Source organism: Panthera uncia, chromosome D2 (genome assembly GCF_023721935.1).
Source record: "Panthera uncia isolate 11264 chromosome D2, Puncia_PCG_1.0, whole genome shotgun sequence".
NCBI classification, from domain to species: Eukaryota; Metazoa; Chordata; class Mammalia; order Carnivora; family Felidae; genus Panthera; species Panthera uncia.
Genome location: NC_064818.1, coordinates 34155681 through 34166935, shown reverse-complemented (window position 1 = coordinate 34166935; position 11255 = coordinate 34155681).

Below are 11255 nucleotides of genomic sequence, written 5' to 3'. Positions count from 1 at the left end.
GCAAACCTATGCTGCCTTGTCTGAGACATAGGGATTAACACCCCCATTTTAAAATTGAACAACCCAAGGCTCAGAGAAGATGAAACGCGGTTGGAATGTTGCCGCAGGGATGTGGGACCTCTGGGCTCTGGCCTCAAAGGGCAGGAACTGCCCTGCCAGCTCCCTGCTCTCCTCCCTACAGCACTTGGTCCCATTAATGGCTGGTGGTTGGCTACCTCAGGTGCTCTCTGAGCCTTTTCCAAAGGGTAAACATACATCCCAGCTGGAGGATTGCAGAAGGGCTGCTGCTGCTGTGCCCAACCAGGCAGGGCACCTCTCCAATCTGGGGATGGAAAACTTCTCGATTCATTCTCAGGTTGGTGGGGCCTATAATTCTCCAGAGTAGACAAAGCTAGTCCCTGCTCAGTAGACCAGCCTGCCCACCCCCAATTCCCGTGGATCCCCCCTCTGCCTGACAACTCAGCCCTTGTTGCTATTTCTTGCTAATGCACTGTCAGCGGGACCCAAAATAGTGGTTCCAGAAGTCAGTCTCTAAATCAACATCCGGGTCTATGAGTGTGGGCAGCCTGTCCCTGCTAACTAGGCTGGGGTGCCCAGAATCTAGGACAGAACCACACCCTGGGGCTTGAGTTACAGCAGGTCATCTTGGAGCTCTGAGGCTTGGGCTCAGAAAATGGGGCTGCAGGGAAAAGAGGGAGGGAAGCCCTGACGAGGCATGTGGTAGGAAGGCCAAACATTCCCCAGAGCATCTGAGGAAACAGAGGCGGAGCTCCAGACTGGCACCTCCATCAGGAAGACTTCCTGCCTGCCACACTTGCCCTGGGAAGTCTATGATGATGCATCTGCTCCCCTTCTTCTCTAGGGCAGTGGGGGTCTTGTTAAGAGCATGACTTTGGAGCTGGGTTCAAATCCTACTTCGCCCTTTACCTGAGGTGTCTGACCTCAGTTAATCTCTCCATACCTCATTTTCCTCACCTGTGATGTAAGAGTAATAATAGCCAACATATAGGATTATTGTAAGGATCACATGGGGAATATAGAAAGTGCTTTGTGCAACAGGTGGAATGCTCCCCAAAATGATAGCTCCCCAAAATGAGAGCCACAGTACATAGTACATGGGCCCCTGGCATCATCTGCTACACAGAACAGCATGTTGGACTAAAAGTTGGCAGTGCTCTCAGTGTTGAATGAACGATTAAAAATTAGCTAACAGGGACGCCTGGGTGGCTTAGCTGGTTAAGCTCTTGATCTTGGCTCAGGTCGTGATCTCACAGATTGTGGGATTGAGCCCCACGTTGGGCTCTGCACTGACAGTGCAAAGCTTGCTTGGGATTCTCTCTCTCTCCTTCTCTCTCTGCCCCTCTCCCACTCGTGCACACATACACTCTCTCAAAATAAATAAATAAACTTAAATGAAAAATAAAAATTAGCTGACCTAAATGCCACATAGTATTTTGGAACAAAAGGACGTAAGAAAACTGGTAGAATCTGGAAAAAGTTTGCAGTTAATAGTGTTATGACAATTTTAGTCTTTTTGATAAATATGTCATGGTTATGTAAGAGGTTAACAGAGGAAGCTGGGTGGTGGGTATACAAGAAACGTCTCCATTATCTTTATAACTCTATACATGTAAAATTATTTCAAAATAAAAAGTTAAAAAAACTTGCTGACTGTTACGGACTGCTTTGCATATGTCAAGCACTATGCTAAATAAATGAGACATCATTTATTTTTCCAGTTTCATCCATAGGGTTTTATTTCTTTATGAAAAAAAAAAACACATATCAAATATAACAAAATGTTAAGATTTGACCATATTGAGTTGTGGGAATGTAGGTGCTTATTACATCTTTTCTTTTGTATTCTTAAAATATTTCCTAATTTAAAACATCAAAAATAAATTAACTTTTAAACTTAGAAACATCCTATTCTATATATTTAGGTTCTGAAACCCATATCAAATGGATTTTAGGACGTATTCTGAATTAAAATGGTATCATTTTTATTGGCTTCTGACCTAAAATACTGCAAACTCACATAATTTTGTTTCAAGAGAAAGGTAATGATGACGTTTCATTGTGATCAAAGAGGAGCTAAGCCATTAAGTCAAACTATATATTATTTCACCCAATCCTCACCACCCTATGGGGTAGGTTCCTAACATCACCCCCATTGTACAGATGAGAATACAGGTGTATAGAGGTTAGGCCTGCGAGTCCCTAACTTTATTTTTTTTTCAATGTTTATTTATTTATTTTGAGAGAGAGAGTGCATGCACAAGCACACACGAGTGAGTGGGCAAGGGGCAGAGAGATAAGGAGAGAGAGAATCTCCAGCAGGCTCTGGGCTATCAGCACAGAGCTGGACGTGGGGCTCTATCTCATGAACCATGAGATCATGACCTGAGCTGAAATCAAGAGTAGGATGCTTAACCTACTGAGCCACCAGGTGCCCCAGGAGGACCCCTAATTGTAATTGAGAGCTTAGTATGTATCATTGCACTAGTCAGGGTAGGCTAACGGCTCTGACAAGCAAAACTTTATTTCTTCCTTGCAACACAGGCTGATGGGGGCATGGAGGGTAGGGGGAGCAAGCATGGAGGATGTAGAGGCCAGATATATCTTGTCCCCTCTAGTTCCATGAGCAGAACTCAGTCACATGGTCACATCCAACTACAAGGGAGGCTGAGAAATGTAGTCCAGCAGGGTGCCCAAGAAGAGGAAACTGCAGATGCTGGTGATCATAAGCAGGCTTTTAGACAGCAGTTGTTGATTAGACATATAATTATTTAATTCTCATAGGCCATAAGAGGTAGATACTATTACAGTATTCCTATTTTATAGATGTGAAAACTGAGGCTCAAAGGGTTTAAGTAACTTTCTCAAGGTCACTCAGCTGACAGTGGTCATACTATACTTCCTGAACTTTTATTCTGGGTTGGCCTTAGTGACTTGCCTGCCAATAGAATTTTGAGAAGTAGCATTCTGGGACTGCTGAAGCTGGGTCATAAGATGCCTTATAACCTCTGCCTGGGTCTCTGAGAACACCCTAGGAGCCCTGAATCACTATACAAGAAGTCATACTGCTCTAAGACTACCATGCTAGAGAGTCCATGTGTAGTCAAACAGGTCAACAGTCTCAGTTGAGTCTAGCCTTCCAGCCTCCCTTTCAAGGCACTAGATATTTATTTATTTATTTATTTCAATATATGAAATTTATTGTCAAATTGGTTTCCATACAATACCCAGTGCTCATCCCAAAAGGTGCCCTCCTCAATACCCATCACCCACCCTCCCCTCCCTCCCACCCCCCATCAACCCTCAGTTTGTTCTCAGTTTTTAAAGTCTCTTATGCTGACTGTTAAAAACTGAGAACAAACTGAGGGTTGATGGGGGGTGGGAGGGAGGGCAGGATGGGAGGGAGGGCAGGGTGGGTGATGGGTATTGAGGAGGGCACCTTTTGGGATGAGCACTGGGTGTTGTATGGAAACCAATTTGACAGTAAATTTCATATATTAAAAAATAAAAAAAATAAAAAAAAAATAAAAAAAAATTAAAAAAAAAAATAAAATAAAGTCTCTTATGCTGGCTCTCTCCCACTCTAACCTCTTTTTTTTTTTTTTTCCTTCCCCTCCCCCATGGGTTTCTGTTCAGTTTCTCAGGATCCACATAAGAGTAAAAACATATGGTATCTGTCTTTCTCTGTATGGCTTATTTCGCTTAGCATCACACTCTCCAGTTCCATCCACGTTGCTACAAAGGGCCATATTTCATTCTTTCTCATTGCCCTGTAGTACTCCATTGTGTATATAAACCACAATTTCTTTATCCATTCATCAGTTGATGGACATTTAGGCTCTTTCCATAATTTGGCTATTGTTGAGAGTGCTGCTATAAACATTGGGGTACAAGTGCCCCTATGCATCAGTACTCCTGTATCCCTTGGGTAAATTCCTAGCAGTGCTATTGCTGGGTCATAGGGTAGGTCTATTTTTAATTTTCTGAGGAACCTCCACACTGTTTTCCAGAGTGGCTGCACCAATTTGCATTCCCACCAACAGTGCAAGAGGGTTCCCGTTTCTCCACATCCTCTCCAGCATCTATAGTCTCCTGATTTGTTCATTTTAGCCACTCTGACTGGCGTGAGGTGGTATCTGAGTGTGGTTTTGATTTGTATTTCCCTGATAAGGAGCGACGTTGAGCATCTTTTCATGAAGGCACTAGATATTTAAATGAATCCATCTTGGACTCTCCAGACCAGCATGTCTGTCAGCTATTATATACCACTAAGTGGCCTCCATCAATGTCACATGGAACAGAAGAATAGTCTATCCAAGCCTGCCCAAATTAAGGACCCATAAAATCATGAGATATAAGAAAATGCTCTTGTTTTAAGTCACTAAGTTTTGGGATAGTTGATTATGCATGAACACATAACCGGCACAGCAGCAGAACCTATGACCAAAAGCCCTGGCTTTTGAACACCAAATTAGCCTCTGGAGGAATGGGGTGAATGAGGGAGGGACAGAACAGCCACATTATTCCATTCCACTGCTGCAGAGTTCATGAAGATGAGCTCCCATATCTACAGGGGAAGACAGAGGACAAGAGACTTCTGTCTTACATCTGCTCAGAGCCCCGCTCAAGATTGGAAGATAGTTAGGGGCTCAAGGGGAATACTGGTGGCAAAGGCCTTGAGATGGGCAGGGTGGGCACCTCTCTCCCAAGCTCTGTCCTAAGCTCCACTCACCCTACCTACCAGGCCAACAGACTCCTGCTGAGGAGCCCAGGATTTCCAGGCTAACAGGGGTCCCTGTGGATCTACTGGCCTCTACCTCTAAGCCTCATCTAGACAGCTGCCTCCTCCATTTCCAACCCCACGGAGGGTGAGGGGGGCAGCCACAGTATGGACTCTGCAGCCATCGGGGTCTTGGGGAAACCTGGTTTGAGGAAAACTCAAAGGAAAATAATACCCCACCCCCACCTCCACAGGTACTGCCCTCTCTGGCAGGCAAGAGGAACCAGCTATCAGTATTCTCACTTTCCTCAGATCACTCTGTTCTTCCCAGCTCATTCCCCCAGACTTCTGCATTAACTTCCTTATCCATGCTTCCTGAGCCATTTGATATCTGGTCCGCCTGGTCCTCTCTCCTTGAGGGCTGTTAGAATTTCCCCTACTCTGAGATTTCCTGCACCTCAGCTGCCACTTCAGAACCTTTCATAAGCCCATATGTGTGTCCTCCCTCCAAACCCTTCCCTTTTCACATCCCTTTACAGGTATTTGGGCTTTGGTTCCTATATCCTCTGGGCCTAAAATGGGACTCTTGGGACCTACAAGTGGGACCCCAAAAGACTAGCTATCAAGCTTTCCAGGATTCTGGCTTAGTGCTGTTGCCTCCTAGGGCTATCCTGACTTTGGCAGTGACTGGGGATGAGGGTTGCTGCTTAGGCAGACATGAAAAAAATACATAAATAATTGAGTACAGGTTGATTTTCCCAGGATCATGTGCAGGCTTTAAAAGGGATGTTGGGGGAAGACATTGTTTTACTTGAATGGTGAACTTGCAGACAGGACAACTAAGGGGAAACTTGGGAGAAGAAATGAGGGGATGCTTCTAGTTCCGTTTAGACCACACCACACAAATAAAGATATGCACCCTGTACCAGCCGTGCAAGGGCCCCATCATGCCGATACTGGCATGTAGTCCTTTCTCAGGTATTCCTGGCATCACATACTGTCTACAATAAAGATCTGCTGTCCTAACTATAAGTAGTTAAATCAGGATGGGCACCTGGGCACAGACTTCTACTTGCTTCTAATATCCTCCCCTTTTGGTAAAGAACCTCAGTTATTAGCTGGCTGGAAATGTACCCAGCTAACATAGAACCTCTCCCAACTTCCCTTGCTGGTAAGTGTGGCCAAATGACTACATTCTGGCCAATAAGATATAAGTGGAATTATTGTGTGGAACTTCTGATATGTCTCTTTAACGGGTGAAGGAGAGTGTCCTTGGATTTCTCCTCTCCACAGTGCTGCCTTAAATGTGAATAGCACTGGCTGGGTTCCCTGCTCGTCCTGACTGCCTCTGCCTCCACACTTCCTTTACTAAAGAAAGAAAGGCTTATCCTGTTTAGGCCACTATTTTTCAAGTCTCTGTTACTTGCAGCCAAATCAGGCCTTAACTGTTAAGTCTCCTGACCCACAGGTAGTGAGAGGCCTGTGGGGTGGTCTGATATGAGAGGCTGCCACTGATGGGTGCTCTTTCCCAGACAAGACTGCTGACCCAATAAGGTCCTCTCTTTTGGAGAATTTGAGTGGGAGACGGTAGCAGGATGAGTGGAGAGGTACCCCGAGAGAAGTCGGGAAGCAGGAGCTGTAAGGCAGCAGAAGTCTCAAAGTAGAGAAACAGAGGGAGTCAGATGGCAGAGGAAGAGAGGAAGTCAGATGGTAGAGGAGCAGATGGAGTCAGAAGGCAGAAGCCAAGCAGAGAAGAGCCGAGTCTAAAGAAAGTCAGAGCCACAGGGTGAGGAGCAGCCTGAACTTGAGGAGACCCCATGTTAACCTGGGCACCAGAGTCACGGTATATCCTGGGAGACATTCCCATTCTCCAGGAGATCCTTGTTTTCAAGTGTGTTCTTCCAATGAATCTCTGAGGTCACTTGATTCTGAGTCTACCTTTTGGCCCCAAAGAACCTCATCTATTCATTTCATGAACTTCAATAAGACCACAGCCATGGTCTGACAAGAATGAGTCCATCTGGCAGGACAGTGGGTCAGTGAATTCAGGACTGTTCCAGAAATGGCCACTGCACAGAGGTGCCCGGCCTGCCCTCTCTCACCCCCAATCCAGCTGTGTCCCTCCTGAGAAGTGGCAGTATGTGTCTAGCCAAGGAGACTATAACATACACCATGACCACCACCATGTGGAGCTGCCTGGGGTAGGAGTGGAATAATGGGAAGAACAGATGGGAAGAACAGGAGCCTTGGATATACGTGGACTTAGGTTTTCACTCAGACTCCATCCTTTAACAACCTGTGTGAGCCTGAAAAGATAGCTGACCCCTCTGAACCTTACATTCCCCAAGAGTAAAAATGGAGAGGATAATAGCATTGCATAGGTCTGTTGTGAGGATGAAGACAGAGAAGGAGCCCAGCACTTAGCACATAGTAAGTGCTCAAAAAAAGCTTGAGTTTCTTTCCTTCCTGCTGAAACAACCAGGGTGTTGGGAAAGAAGATCTGGATCTCTATCTTTCCTGAATGGGGAGGGTGAGAGGGCTGGTCACAGAGACCCCAGGACAGATGTAGTCTTTTCCTGCAGCTTCTCAGGACAGCAGTGGGGCACAATGTGGTATTCAAAACCAGTCTGTTTCTAAAAGGCCATCATCTGGATTTAGTTTCGCATTCTTTAAAATAAATCTGTATGATTTATAAACTTTTACCAAGCAGTTTTACATACATAACAGGCTCTGCATTCTATTACAGGTTTCTTAAGTAGGGTTGTAAACTTACATTAGGATATTAGGCTGTAATGACAAATGCAGCCCTCTTACATAAAACCCCAATTCTCCAAACAGTAGAATATTTGCTTAATGAAAAGAGTTTTACAGGCTCTCCAGACTCCCAGCTCATCTTCATTCTGGTCCATAATTTAGAGAAGAAGAGAGAAAAATTAAATGTCACACACACACACATACACACACACTCACACACCACACACACACATGCACACACATGCATGCACACACACACATTTCTGAAGGAGGCTTATGAGAAAAATCTGGAATGTCTTGGAATTTTTTTCTTTTCAATTACAGCTCAATAAAAATGTCCTCATAAAAATTCTAGGTAAGCAATCACTTTGCTAGCAGAATAGGGCTACCCACATCCCAAGGAGGGCTGCCTGGTGAGATTGAGGGGTGAAGGGCAGGAAGCCAAAGGTGGTTTCCTTCACCATCCCTCCACCCTCCATCTCATACACACATGCCATACACACACATGATGAGTTCCTCTAAGGAACTGGAACAGCCTTTGCTAGGGAGGAGGTAGAAGAAAACCTTTCTGAAGCTCCTCTAAGTCTGTCCAGCCAAGAGGCCAGCAGGGGGTAAGCCTTATTTGGGGCATAATAGAGTACTTTGAAAATATTGTACAGCAGTGTTTTTCATTGCTCTTTGCCATAACTTAGTTCCCTAGAAGTAGATTTACTGGAGAAATTAGATTTGAATTTCAGGTAAGCAACAAATGATTTTTTAGTATAAACATGTCCTAAATATTGCAGAGAACATACTTACACTAAAAATTTACTTGTACATCAGTCACACCTACCTGGAAGTCATTCTTCCCTTATGGCCCCAGAGAAATGGGAAAGGAAGGCCAAATGGGAAAGGAGGAGGCCCAGAGGATGTTCTGGTAAGAAAGGAAAAGCAAATGGATGGTTGAGGAAGAAGGAGGAAGGAGAGCTGGCAGAGAGGTCTACAGATGGTGACCTCCATTGTCTAGGACAGTGTCCCAAAGACAAAGTGAAAAGTGGGGCACTTTACTCTTTCCCCACTTAGGCATCTGGAGGGAAATCATTTTGTCCAAGAGCAGCAGCAGCCAGGCTCAAGGGACCCCATAACATCAATACCTCCTCCCCACCTTGCCTCTTGCAGTAAACCAGGAGGTACATCCATAATCCATCTCGGGAAAGCAGAATTCTGAGAGCTTGAGCTTTTAACTGGGAAGAGATAGTGGTATTATTATTTAGCAAATTAAGTGTCCTGAATTCCCAGCAGGATTGTGGGGAAGATAGATGAGCTAAAGGAAAACAAAGATGCCTCACTTTCTTTATACATCTCAGTGAAAAGAAGAGCAACAACATAAGGGGAGTGACATAATATGTCTTGCTGTGACTTTTCCCTCAGTTTCTAGAATACTGCCTCATACATAGTAGGTGTTATATGGGGGGTATACAGACTGAGTGAATTTTCAACCCACTGCAAGCCAAACTGATCGCAGTGATGAGGGCCTCTTTGGGTCTGGGCTGTACTCTCTCCCCAAGACTGGCCTCAGGGGCAATCTGAGACCGTGAGCATAGACACCAAAGTAGTAAGTTGCTTAATAAAACATGAATTTCTTTCCTAACTCAATCCATCAGCACCTTGTGCAGGGAAAAGTTATATCATCAGGGTCAGAAAGACTGTATTAAAACAACAACAATAATAGTTCTATTGTCATGTTGTTCATTTATTCCTGAACATGCAAACCCGTCAAAGTCAAAGTTATCAGGTGATTCTTTATCATCTACCACCAAAACATACTCAGAATCGAAGCCACTTCTCACAAACTGCCACTACTATCCTTAATGAAGCCACTAGCATCTCTTTCCTGAACAACCAGAATAATCCCCTCACTGACTCACCTTTTGTTTACCACATTTCATTCTCCACATACCAGTCAAAATGTTCTTACAAATGCGAAGGGGGTGCTGGGTGGTTCAGTCAGTTAAGCATCTGACTCTTGACTTTGGCTCAGATCATGGTCTCACACAGTTTGTGGGATCAAGCCCTGCATTGGGTTCTTCACTAACAGTACTGAGCCTGCTTGGGATTCTATCTCTTCCTCTCTGCTCCTCCCCCTCTCGTGTATGTGCACGTGCTCTCTCTCAAGTAAATAAACTTAAAAATGTTAAAAATGCAAATTAGATCATGTAAGCATCCTCCATAGAATAAAATCCAAACTCCTTCCCAAGGCTACAAGGCCCTGTGGTTATAGGTTCTCATCTGCTAATGTTCTCTCCCTCACTCTCTGTATTGCAACCACAATGGCCTTTGAATGCTTTCGGTTAGGTTACTATAACAGACACTTAAAAATACAATGGCTTAAATGGACAAATGTTTATTTCTCTCTCACATTGCTGTACAGAGATAGATGGGCAGTCCAGATAGGACTTGGCTTCAAGAGGTCATGTAGGAACCCACGTTTCTTCCACCTCATTGTTCTGCCATCCCTGAAAGTGTTGTCCTCATCTGCTGGGTTGAACACATCTGTATTCTATGGCTTTCCACTGTTGCTACCTCCTAGGTGCTTCAACATTACTTATTTGTTCCCTTAACTCTGCTCATACTCTGTATGTAATCCCTTCATTAACATATTTTCTTTTTTTAACTTATTTTTTATTTTTTATTATTTTTGAGAGAGGGTGTGTGCACATAAGTGGGGAAGGGGCAGACAGAGAAGAGGATAGAGAATCCGAAGCTGACAGCAGAAAGCCCAGTGTGTGGTTTGAACCAACAGACCGTGAGATCATGACGTGGGCCAAAGCCAGACACTTAACTGACTGAGCCACTGAGATGCCCCTAACATCTTTTCATGTAAACCATCTCTGGTGAATTCTGTCCTTTGCTGGACCCTGACTGATCAGGTGCAATGTGTCAAAGTCAATCCCTTCCTAATATTGAGCACATTCCAAAAATTGGACAATGACATGCAGAAGAATGAACCTGAATCACTTTCTTATACCATACACAAAAACAAATTCAAAATGGATGAAAGACCTAAATGTAAGACAGGAAACCATTAAAATCCTATAAGAGAAAACAGGAAACAACCTCTTGACCTCAGCTGCAGCAACTTCTTACTTGATATGTCTCCGGAAGCAAGGGAAACAAAAGCAAAAATGAACTATTGGGACCTCATCAAGATAAAAACCTTATGCACAGTGAAGGAAACAATCAAGAAAATGAAAGGGCAGCCTACAAAATGGGAGAAGATATTTGCAAATGACATATCAGATAAAGGGTTAGTATCCAAAATCTATAAAGAACTTATCAAACTCAATACCTCAAAATCAAATAATCCAGTGAAGAAGTGGGCAAAAGACATGAACAGACACTTTTCCATAGAAGACATCCAGATGGCTAACAGATTCATGAAAAGATGCTCAACATCACTCATCATCAGGGAAATACAAATCAAAACCACGATGAGATATCACCTCACACTTGTCAGAATGGCTAAAATTAACAACTCAGGCAACAACAGATGTTGGTGAGGATGCAGAGAAAGGGGAATCCTTTTGGACTGTTGGTGGGAATGCAAACTGGTGCAGCCACTCTGGAAAACAGTATGGCGGTTCCTCAAAAAATTAAAAATAGAACTACCCTATGACCCAGTATTGCACTACTAGGTATTTATCCAAAGGATACAAAAATGATGATTTGAAGAGGCAATGCACCCCAATGTTTATAGCAGCACTATAGACAATAGCCAAATTAT